Source organism: Dermochelys coriacea, chromosome 9 (genome assembly GCF_009764565.3).
Source record: "Dermochelys coriacea isolate rDerCor1 chromosome 9, rDerCor1.pri.v4, whole genome shotgun sequence".
NCBI classification, from domain to species: Eukaryota; Metazoa; Chordata; order Testudines; family Dermochelyidae; genus Dermochelys; species Dermochelys coriacea.
In genome coordinates, this window is record NC_050076.1 from 77,400,408 (window position 1) to 77,412,555 (window position 12,148).

At 41.2% G+C, this 12,148-nt stretch overlaps 1 long non-coding RNA gene across 1 annotated transcript; it reads left to right on the forward strand.

Moving 5' to 3' along the window:
• The first annotated feature begins 335 nt into the window (after nt 1-335).
• LOC122455866 lies at nt 336-10,882 on the forward strand. Its single transcript, XR_006274368.1, has 3 exons — nt 336-626; nt 736-870; nt 9,160-10,882. It is a non-coding gene; the product is annotated as an uncharacterized LOC122455866 (long non-coding RNA).
• Nucleotides 10,883-12,148: the final 1,266 nt, after the last annotated feature.

Below are 12,148 nucleotides of genomic sequence, written 5' to 3' on the forward strand. Positions count from 1 at the left end.
GTAAATATTGACCAAGGTGAAACTGAAGTCGGTGTTTACCTTGAGAAACAATAAATCTGGAAATTCACTGACACACAAAGTCAGTACACTGTATGTATTAGCATTGTGTATGTGTGCATATTCCGAGGGCCAAATCCTCCTCTTGGTTATACACATGAAAACTTGTAAAAACCCAGTGAAGTCAATCAAGTTGGCTGGGTGTAAATGAGGGCAAAATTTGGCCACAAAACTCTAATTGGCATTCATCCTATTGGCCGAAAAGTATCAGAGCCTCATAGTGAGGTGTCAAATGGTGGCTGGCCCATTTAAGAGGAGAATAACCAACATAACCACATGTCACATAACCAACTTTCCTCCCCAAGTAAGGAGAATGAGGAGGGTCAGGTGGCCAAATCAGGCCTAGCATAGATAAGGAATGGGCTTTGAGAGAGAAGGGTGCAGATAGATACTGAAAAGGTACCTGAAGGGAAGGGGGTGGGTGCCTGCTGGCCTCTTTCAGTTTGGAGAGGAATAAAACAAAGAGGAAGGCAATCAGTTAAGTGAAGGCTGCAGCTGACTGGGATTAAAACAGCCTTGAGGAGATTGTGGGGCTCCTTTGTGAGGAAGAGAAGATAGCAGAGAACCAGGTAGGAGGAACTAGGCCTTGCTGGGGACTAGGCAAAAGAGACTTTGCTTTGGACTTAAAGTAGACCCCAAGAAAGGGAACTTTGTCTTATACTTTTGAACTCTCTATAGTCTTATTAAGATGCCCTGAGAGAAGGGGAAACTGAGCCACCCTGGACCATGAATGGATGTTGGGGAGGAGGTGACCCTGTTTTCAAGGGGGTTGAAGAGTTTCTTAAGAAAACTACTGAACAACTGGCATAGCAGGTAATGACAATCCCTGCTTTTTGAATTCATCACCTTTTTCAGCTGAAAGACCTGTATTAACATCCAAAATTATAGTCAGCATGAAGCCTAGTATGTATGCTAAGTAACTGAGATTTACTCACCTCAGGCTAAATCCTAAAATGCCTTTTGCAGTCAGCCCAGGTCAAAATGCAATTGAAAATAAACAATTCTTTGGGTAATGGTGGTGGGGGAACCTCCTATCTGTAGGGAATCTGTGAAGTAGAATTCCCCAGCCCCCTATGTGCCAAATTAATGACTTTTATGTCACAGGAGTGTACAAGGAAACATGAGGGGGATGAAAAGTGCGTATGTTGCCTGCACATGGGAAAGCAAACCATGGTTCCAAGTACAGTGCAAATCTGCACAGCACAAACTACACACAGTAAGAAGCAGCAGGTGTTTCCACTACCCTGGCCCTAGTGCTTAATTTGTAATGAAAGAGATGCCAGGGCTCAAGCAATTTTTTAAAAAAAACTTTTGTAACTGACACAGCCAGCCCAGAGGTATTGGGGCTGTGAAGTGCTAAGCCTAGAGGTGTCAGGGCTCAGCCCGGGCAAGCTCTGCAACAAATTAAACACTGCCTGGCCCCCAATATCCAGCAAGATCTGTCTGCGAGCCAAGTACTTGAGTATTCTAGATGAGGGTCTGAAGATTCTTTTCCTGAGCTCCAACAAGCTGCAGCAGGATTTCAAGTAGACAAAGCTTTTCTGTTTAGGATTGGGTCCCTATTGAATAAGTATAACTAGACTGTCAGTATGATTTCATTCCTCCAAGATAATATGAGTTACATATGAAATGGCTGTGATGTTTACTGTAAAACAATTTATATACTCTGCAATGACACTGTATTCAAAGTGACTAAGTGCTCCTGTAACCATGATTTGACTAAAGTGTGCACAAAGTTAAACACAGACACAGAATATTTTATACAAGTAAAATGTTTAAAAGAACATTGATCTGTATGAATGATCATTTTATACAATGGCATTTGTTAGTCAAATCACATTTTTTGTCATATCAGTGTAGAAATTAGAACTGGTAAATAGTAATAATAAATAATAACTTTTCATCGATAGTCCTCAAAGCACATTACAGAGGTGGGTGAGTATCACTCTGCCCATTTTAGAGGGTGAAATTGAGCACCGAGAGTCTTTGCTTTGACTACAGTCACACAACAAACTAATGGTTCCCAATTCCTAATCCTTTGTCCTATTCACTGACCACACTGAGATCAATTAGATAGTCTAATCCATGCCCTTGGTTTTAGTGTTATGTCCAACCACTCTTAACCACACATTGAAATAAAAATAAAAGTTTTACTTAGAGCTTGTCTAAACACAAAAGTTGTACTGCTTTAATTATACGGGACAGTTAGTGTGATGGGTTGAACCCCCACATGCGGGATGCCACCTGATGTGCTGGGGTTCCACTGAGCCTGCCTGTTCTACCAGCCTGGGCTTCCTCACCCTGTCCTTGCTGGGCCAGGCCTTCAAGCCTTCTCTAGCACACATCCAGCTGCAGACACGGACTGAAATCATCTTTGTGAGGTAGGATTCAGCTCGGAAATGTACCCAGAACTCCCGTGCATACCTCCTTTGGGCTGTAAACCCAAAATAATACTGTACAGAAAGATCTGCACAGCGCAAGCTCATAAAAATTTGCCCCCCTTCCTCAATGTGGAGAACTTCCCCCCTGATATGAATTACACAAAAACAAGACATAAGTTTATTAACTACAAAAGATAAATTTTAAATTATTATAAGAGATAGCAAACAGAACAAAGCAGATTACTAAGCAAATAAAACAAAACACGCAAATTAAGCTTAATACACTCAAGAAAACAGGTTACAAAATGTAATTTCTTACGCTAAATGCTATTTTAGGGAGATTGCAGAGTTTCTGTAGTTTAGAGAGCCAGTTATTTCTCTTTATAGACTGGACCTCTGCCTCAGCCTGGACTCAGCCCCTGCCTTTCCTTTCAGGTGTTTTTAGCAATCTTCCTTCTTGGACAGGAAGGCAATGGAGAAGAGTCCTGGTTGCCTCACTCCCTATCCTTAAATAGAATTTACATAAGGCGGGAACCCTTTGTTTCCAGTGGAAAAATACTAACAATGTCCAAGGTGGTATTCTGTGCCAGGTGACATCATCAAATGGTCCTGCAGTGTCAAAGCAACATCCCAGGAAGCTCCTCAGGATGGTGGAAGATTAGTATCTTCAAAGTTCTATTGTCCTTGTTAAATGGCTCATTCAAGCTGATTGCTTACTGTCAAGTGGGCGTTCCCCCAAATATACACAGTTGTAATTGTTACAAAGTCAATATTCCTAACCTCAGATACAGAAATGATATATGCATACAACTTGAATAACACATTCAATAGATCATAACCTTTTCAATGATACCTCACATGACCCATCTTGCATGAAACATATCTTAGTATTGCCATATATCATAATAATGTTTCTATGAAGAATATGGGGTGGTCACAGTGAGCACAATACAACTTCCCTAGTGTGGACAAAGTTGTAGCAATATAAAGGTGCTTTATACTGGTATAGCTTATTCTTATAAGGGAAGGACAATAAGCTACATGGGTATAATGTACCTTTATACCAATATACAGCATCTATATCAGGGGTGGTATTGGTATAACTAGATCAGTATACAATCACACCCTTAACTGAAAAATATTCTGATACAAAAACTGTATGTAGACTATGCTTTATTTACTTATTATGGGCAATATCCTGCATTCCTTACTCAGATGAAGTCAATGGAAGCTTTGCTGGAGTAAAGGGTTAAGAATTTGGCCCTACAGTAACTGAAAGAAATACTGATGCTTTTGGGGGCTTTTTTAACATTGACAGATATGAGTGCAAAGCCTCGAGCAGCTTCCTTCCTGCATCTGCATACCCACAGTCCTTTGCAGATTCCTGCCTGCAACACTCTCCTATGCTCTGGCAACTCTCTTTCAGGGTTTCTGATCTTCTAGTAGACTTTCTAGATGCACAATAAATGGATGCCCCTAGAGGACATAGGAACATAAGAATTCCCATAATGGATCAGATGTGAGGTCCAACTATTCCAGTATTCTGTCTCAGAGAGTGTTCAGCACCATATGCTTCAGAGGAAGGTGTCAGAAGTCTGTTGGATAATCTGCCCCATACATGGATCTCATCTTGCTCTGTAATGAGAGAGCTGTGGGAGGAGAATGAATTCAAAGAATAGAAGGAAGATTGGAGGCTACGTGGAATGAGGCCAGGACAAGAAAGCAACAGAGATAAGGGAGATCTGTTAGGGAACCAGTGGCTGATCTCCTGGATAGAGTATTTGTATGTGAGATTCCATCTTGCAGCAGATTGTAAAGTGTTCTGCTTAAATAAAATATACAAATATAACCTGTAATTCTTCTGCAAGGCTGTATGTTTGACTGCAGGACTGTTGCTGTTAGCAGGCTGGCTTGCAGCACAACTGAGACAGTTGCTGGTAAAAGCATTTTATTTCTGATTATACAGTCATATATATACAATAGTTGTTTATCCTTTTTACAATTCATTATCCAATGTCCTTATCTTAGTGTTTCATTATTCTGCTGTGCTGGAAACTAGAAGTCGCTTCTCATGCTATTAGCTTTGTAGTGTAGCCAAATTCCCAACCTGCATATAATCTTGTTTACTTCGTTACTCATGACCCGTGGGGTAGCTTTATGCTCTGCCAAATTCTGCTATCTTCCATTGACAAATTCTTCCTTAGAACATTTGATAGTCTCCATCTCCCACACAGGACTAGAACAAGAATTGTTAAGGAAACTTGTGAAATGTAATCTAAGTTCAGTCCATGCTCATAGTACAAACCAACCCTTGCAGGATAAGGAGAAGAAGAAAACAAGACTTTATAGCTGAACTTCAGCATGACAGGCTCCAGAGTATGTAAAGTAATTGGCAAGGTCCTGTACTCTAAATCCTTTATTGGAGGCACACTCAAACGTGACACTTATATCTCCTTCATGCAACGTCCAGTACAATGTGAGTATTCATAAAATCAAGTAGTTGCAAAACCGCATTCAAAGTCAGGTTAAATCTTCATCATCACTGACAGTTTCCAAATCTTCCTCTAAATCAAATGATTTTGGGCTAGATTTTGGTTCCCCAGCATTGGTATGTGAACATGCCACATGGTGACCTTACCCATTAATCTTGTTGCTCTGGGATCAAGGTAAATTGGGGTGTTGCCAGGGTCTGAGCTGACTGAAGCAGAGACAGGGAACAGTGCATACTGCATCTCCAAAAGAAGATATGAGTCACTTCCAGCATCACTGCCTCCAACATCCTCAGAAACATTGTGCCTGCCACAGCACCCCACAGGCACAATGGCTCTGGCCACAGTCTCTGCAGTGCATCTTTGTATCTGCACTGCTAGCAAGGTTCCTTGCAAACAATGAGCAATCTAGCACTTAGCAAGGTCTTCAAGATTAATTTGAATTTGTTCCTGGCACAGGGTATTTCAATAACTGTTCTCATGTTTAGAGTTAGAAATATGTAAACATTTATTTGGTCAGGTAGGATATTATGATCAGACCTGAGCAAATAATACATATAAATTGATTTGACCAGCTTAGTTTCTTTTTCTCCTTGCTGCTTCTCCGCAAGCAATTTACGATATTCTTGATATTATTTGCTGGAACCTTATTTTGGCCTGCTTCTATAAGTACATGTAACTAAAGACTGTATCCTAATGCAAACGCTCAAGGAGGCTGAATTAACATTGTACAGACAGCTTTAATTCTGGCATTGCCAAACTTTTGAGTCTTTGGACTTTGCAATCTCAGTGTTCTTTTAACATAGTTTTTTTTTAAATGTAATTTCCCATCAAAAATTAATCTTTAAATTTTGCATTGTGAACCCATATTGACCCCCACATGGGTAATCAACAGGGTTGGGTTCTTCATGTTCACAGCCTTGTTCTGTACCACTTAGGCTAATGGTAGCTGGTAGCAGAAGAAGGCTGTTGTCTTCTATGTGGAGCTGTCACTAGAGGGGTATGGAAACATAGCACTGGTAGTCACATCCATTTGCTAGCAAAGGAATGTTGCATCTCTTAAATAATTAGTTTAGCTCCAGGTTTGGGAGGGGAGCGTGCTATTGTGGCTACAGACCTTTCTGGCCATGTTTTCCCCAATCTCTCTCTGTCTCTTCTATTCCCAACTCCCCTGTCACCATCCCCTCCTCAGCTCCTGCCGGTCTACATCACTCACCCAACTCCTGACCCTGTCCCCCTGCTCCTATCCTTCTGCCCTATGACTCCTGCCTTCCCCTCTACTCTGTACTTCCCCCATGTTTCTATTTTCTCCTGTACCTGTCCTCACCTCTCAGCCCCCACTCATAATCCTTTTTGCCCTGGTTCTTATCCGCCCCCTTTACTCCCATTCTTCACCCATTGACATTCAAATTCAGCTGCTTCCACAGTGTCTGGGCACCAGCAGGGGGAGCACTGAGAGTACAAGAAAGTCTCCCTGCTCTCAGTTCCAGTGCCCAATACTACAGTGGCACCCTGGCAGTCCAGAGGAACAATTGTAGAGAATGTCCTGCTCACCCCCATCCTTAGGAGGGGGCATGCTCCATTGGTCCGTGGGTGGTAGTGGTGCATTTTCAGCCTGGATGCAGTTGAGGGCTATAGCATGCTCAATATATATGGAATCTTCAAAGAACTGAGCTGCCAAATTCTACTGAAAGTACCAAGTATGTGTGAATTGAATTTTTTCAGATTTTTTTAACTTGGGCAAGTTCAGATGAAATTTCACAGGAATGACAAGTCATGTCCATGACATGAGGATAACCCCGCTGCCAAATTTCAAGTCCCTGCTCCAGAGGTTTGAGGCACTAAAGCTTCTCAGTGAAACAGTAAGGTTTATTGGGCAAAACGTGTTTTTCTCTAATCTCCCTGTTGGAAACAACTAAATCATTTTAGCTGAAACTTTTCAAAAGAATTTGGCCTGAGGCAGACTCCCAGCATAAGAAACTTCATCCCAAACAATATAAGTTTGCTAAAGTTATAAGCAACTGAAAACTGGATTTTTAAAATAAGTGTCAGGATACCTTAACTGTAAACTGTGCTGTGTGGGATTTTCAAATGCTCTGAGATGAGATTTTTAAAGCTGCCAATCTGTGTAACTTCACAACTACCAGTGGAACATTCTGTCAAAAGTAGAATAACTAAAATATATCCATTGCTGATGGGCTTTCTTTAATATGTATCCATATTTGTCTTAATAGGGTTGTATCTCTAGAATCTTCTGTTACTGCAATATGAGTTGCACTTGAATCTTTTCAAACTTTCTCTGTTCTACCTGAACAATGTTTGACTGGTGATATAAGCCCCTCTTTAAAGATCTCCAAAATATTTTCACAGTACATGGCACCATTTTCACCACCACCATGCCAATTTTCCTTTCCTGCTATTGTTCAAAGTCAACATTGTGGTGGTTTAATGCATGAACCAATAGCAATTGTGCGTACAAAGCAATTGTGCTTTCTTGAGTGCCAGACGGTCACATACATTCACTGGATATCAGAATTAAATGACAGAGGGAGAAAGATACATTTAAAAACTGTTCTAAAAGGCTGTAGAGAGCAGATTGGTGGCTACAATGAAGTCTTGTGAGAGACACCTCATGCCCCTCCCTTTAATGATCAAAGTTCTAATGTGCGTAACAAGATTCTAATTCAGGAACACTATAAAAACATTGCAGGGAATATAACCTTTGGAACACTATGGATGACAACACCTATCCATAGCGCTTTTCACCCTGTAGATTGCTTGATTCCTGTCTATCCTCCTCCTTCCTCTCTCCTTCAGAAGGAAACGGAATGAGATAAATTGATATTGGTAGGGAGAAGTAACAGTCAAAGAAAAAGAGGGGTATAAGAAGAAAGTAGGAAGAGTAAAGAAAAAGATATGTGAAGGACTGACTAATTATTGATTCTTAGTGTTTATTTGGAACAAGTACCTATGATAAAAACTTCAGCTTTTCCCATCTGAATAATCCATGTGCCAACTACCGTTTTGTAAGGAAAAGAAAAGAATTAAGACAGTCCTTTACAAAGTTCTCCATATGAGCAGCATTTGTGCTAGTAGCTGGGGGACAGACTCTGCTCTGAGTCATATCCAGTGTAGCCCTACTAGAGTCACTGAGTTCCATCAGATGTAAGTTAGGGTAGAACTTGACCCTGGGTGACTCCATTTGTAATCAAATGGAAAATCAATATGACTTGACAGGTATGCAGCTGTGATGCTCACACTGACTTCAGAGCCCATATCCCTCTCCTATGCATGACATCAGCAACTCATGAGTCATTCTGAGTAGACAGGAACGGTAGTGGTTTCCACATTTACAAATTGGAAAATCTTGGACCAGATTATATAGTGTCTCTAATAGAGAAATAGCCCAGAAAAACAGCAAAGCGTATACAGTAGGTTGTCTCTTCAGGGGTATCCATGTATTTAAAAACATTTCATGCATCTTGTGACAATTTACTGTGTTGTATGGACTACTGTAGCAATCACAACTGAAAAGAATAGTCGAGTGACATACAGAACAAAAGACAGTCTTTTACTGAAGAACCCACCTTGACAAATTCTGAAGTACTTTGATCAGTTTTGAGATAACATGTTTTCTGTATTTTAAATGCTAAGTGAATTAACTTATGAAAGGTATTGGATTGAGAGTCCTGATGATGCACATCCTCTCTTGAGTCACAGAGCTGGCAGAGCATGAATAACAGTACTGCAGGCTTCCCTGCACTACTGTCAGGTGGTTTTTGTTTTTTTTTTTGAACTCCAAACCACAAAAGTGTCAACAAATGACAACTGTGATGGTAATTTTGAGAGGTTGAAACCACCAGTTCATGTCTAGAGCTGAGCAAAACTCATTTGTGATTTGCAGAGGTTCCTACCCAGAGCTCTTAACTGTAGGGCATCTTACATTGCTGTTTTTCTCTGATGCACAGCATTCTTTCCTTTGTTCCCCAGGAAGAGATGCTGGCTGGCTGGCTGGCTGGAGGGGGGAGGGAAATGTTCCTGTTGCTGCAGCTCTCCTAGGGTTCCTGTCTCTTTCTTCCCCCTCCCTCCTGAGTTGCCCAGGAACTGATATTAGATTTTAGGTAGGAGAAAGGGTGAAGCAGCTAGACTGACTCCCTATTCATGAAAGGGCAGGAAGGAATGAGAAGATCTGGCTCTGAGATGGTGGGCTCTTTCTATTTCCTCCCATCCAGGCTTCTGCGCCTCTGGAGGAGAGCTGAGCAAGGAGCCCAGAAAAACTGCAGCAGCAGGAGGACCAGCTTCTCCACCATCTCCCTGGAGAGGAGCAGCAGATCGAAGGTCCACAGGCTACAGTATGCAATGCAACATTTGCACCAGCCCTAAAGTAAGGATTGGGGCTGTTTTAATTTCGGGAGTGGGAGAACGGCAGTCAGCAGCAATGTGGGACGAGGCAGCTGGAATTAACTGCATGTCACTGGGTTGAATGGGTTGGCTGTACTAATTCACTTTGGAGACAGTTACAGCAGGTCCTTACTTTCCCCCTCCAGATTTTCTTCCTCTCGTGCCCCCATGAGACACCTGAAGAGCAGGAACCTCTCCCCTAGCAGGGCCTCCCAAATGACCCCAAAGTGAAACAAGTGTATTTCTTTGTGCATCATACCATAAGCAGTATTTTTTGTCTGAAATATGTTTTAAGACTGCTTTCTCACCTTGAATCAAGTCAGCCAGGTCTGCAATCTGTAAACAGTTGTTCCCCACAACCTGATGCAACTAATTTGGTACAGATTGCAAAACTGCCTTGTTTTAAGGCTGTTTTCTCACTGTGTAAATCAAATTTTAATGTAATCTTTCAATTATGGTGCAACATGAAATGAAATGCATGCCCTCATTTTGGTCACTTTTTACACATTTCAATGGCATGTGTCTCATGTTGGCAGTTTTAAGGACTGAGAAGCATGGTTCATACTAAGCTTTCAGTTTTGGTTTCAGTTCAATGGGTTCACACCCTTGGAGTTTCACCTTGACTTTCAGGTTTAATCAACCCCCCAGAATGAAAACTAAACAGGCCCAGTTTCATGTGAAAACTCATGCAAACTAAGCTTCAAACAAAATCATAACCTAGGCCTATGTTCATGCAATTTTTAGCAAACTGGGCTCCGATTTGTAACAAAAGCAGGCAAGATGGGCATGATTTTATATGAAAAGTTTATACAACTCCGTTCATCTCATATCTTCCACCAATGAGAATAACTTTAATTCATTTCTGAATGGGGCTGGATTTGGACTGGTAACCTACAGATGAAAGCGTCATTCTCCCATTCCCTGACCCATCCTCATAGTCTCTGTCATATAATTTAATGGCCCAGATCTGTCTTTTTCACTGCTCAGACAATGCAAAGTGGCCAGTGAAGAATTTCCCTTTCAGAGGCAAGCTCCTTTCTACAATAATGCAGGTGGAGCCTGCTCAGTCAGCGGGTGGAGCCTGCTCAGTCAGCAGGCTTGCCACCCCCAACCCTGGTGTAGGGAGCATGGTGCAGGAGACAGATGCGGCAGCCCTCCATTACACTGATTCTCCACCAGCCTTAGCTTCTCTAACTAATACTGGGACAGGGCTGGCACTGAATCAGAGAACTGAACCCAATATGTAACTCGCTCTAAGGATGCAAAGGAGAGCTGAGCTGTGCAGCTGTCCTCTGTGACACATTTCCAATTCATTATTTATTTTTGTATTGACAGAGTACAACCCAAATGCTCCATTATTTCACTGAAAGTGGTCCTACAGGTTTTCAGATATTATTCATGTGGTGATTATTTTATGGGGAGCTGAGATATTGTTTTGACTGAATCATAAAGATTCTCACTTGTCAGCATTCCCAGCAATTGACTGTATGTACATCATCACAAATCTGTAGTTTCCTTTAATAGAAACATTTAATTGCCAAAATAGATCTTTAGGAGTGAGTGTGTGTCATCCTTTCGTTTGTTTTTTAGATGCAAAGAATTGACTCCTTTGAAGTAGTAAGTAATAAGACTGTAAACATTCATAATAAGTGTCAAGATGTCAATTTTAGTACACCGTACCAGAGGGAGGCAATAGTGCATATGTGCAGAGGCAGGTATATAGGTGCCTAGTGAACTTTTACTGCAAAAATGTAAGTGCTAAATGAGTTTAGGTGCCTACAGGGTTAGACAGTAGCCAAGTGGGAGTTTTGTGGATCGCAGTGGTGCCTAAAAATGGGACTTAGGTGTCTAAGTGCCTATGTGGATCTTATCCCTAGGGCTTGGTTTTCCAGAGGTTCTGAGTACCCATAACTCTAACTGAAGTCAACAGGAGCTGAGGGAACCCAGCACTGCAATCAGGTCCTGAGAATTCTGGAAATAGAATGCATTCGATGAAGTGAGCTGTAGCTCATGAAAGCTTATGCTCAAATAAATTTGTTGGTCTCTAAGGTGCCACAAGTACTCCTTTTCTTTTTGCGAATACAGACTAACATGACTGCTACTCTGAAACCTGGAAATAGAATATAGATCATTTAACTCTTCCTGTAGTTAAGATGCAGGACATACTCCATTTCTGTGAAGAAACCAGTTTAAACGGTCTTAAAATGTCTTTTAGAAATACACACCACTTTTTCTTTTTCAAAGAAATGTTAAATAAATGATTGGAAATTAACATTTACTGACACTGAAAAATTGGCTAATTTTAGTCAGCTTAGATTTACAGTGTCTTTTGCTTTACATTAACAGAGGAGACAGCAGGCTGGGAAATTATAACAGTAGCTCTGAAGAAGGGAGACAAAAGTAACGGCTGCACCTGGTTCATTAGTACTGTAATTACTTAAAACTCTTCAGCTGTTAACTGGCCATCAATAATTCATTTGTATAATAAAGGAGATGAAACAATAGCTTTTTCCCATTTAAAATATTGATTTATTAATCACTTGACCAACTGATAGCTAATTGATAATTTGCATCTTACTGACATCATTATAGTTATTAACAGGACTCTGAACATACAGGGCCAAATCTTTTGCCCAGCACTCAGTGCAAGTCACTGGTCTAACCACTGGGGAGAAATCCTCCCTGAAGTCCTTGAAGTAGGTATGGAGTTGTTCCATGAAGGCTAGTGCTAGCTCAGCCTAATAGATGAAGTAACTTTTTTTGTCGGCCATTATATGATCCCCTGAATGGAGAAAATATGGTGGGAGCAGGTCTGCCAAC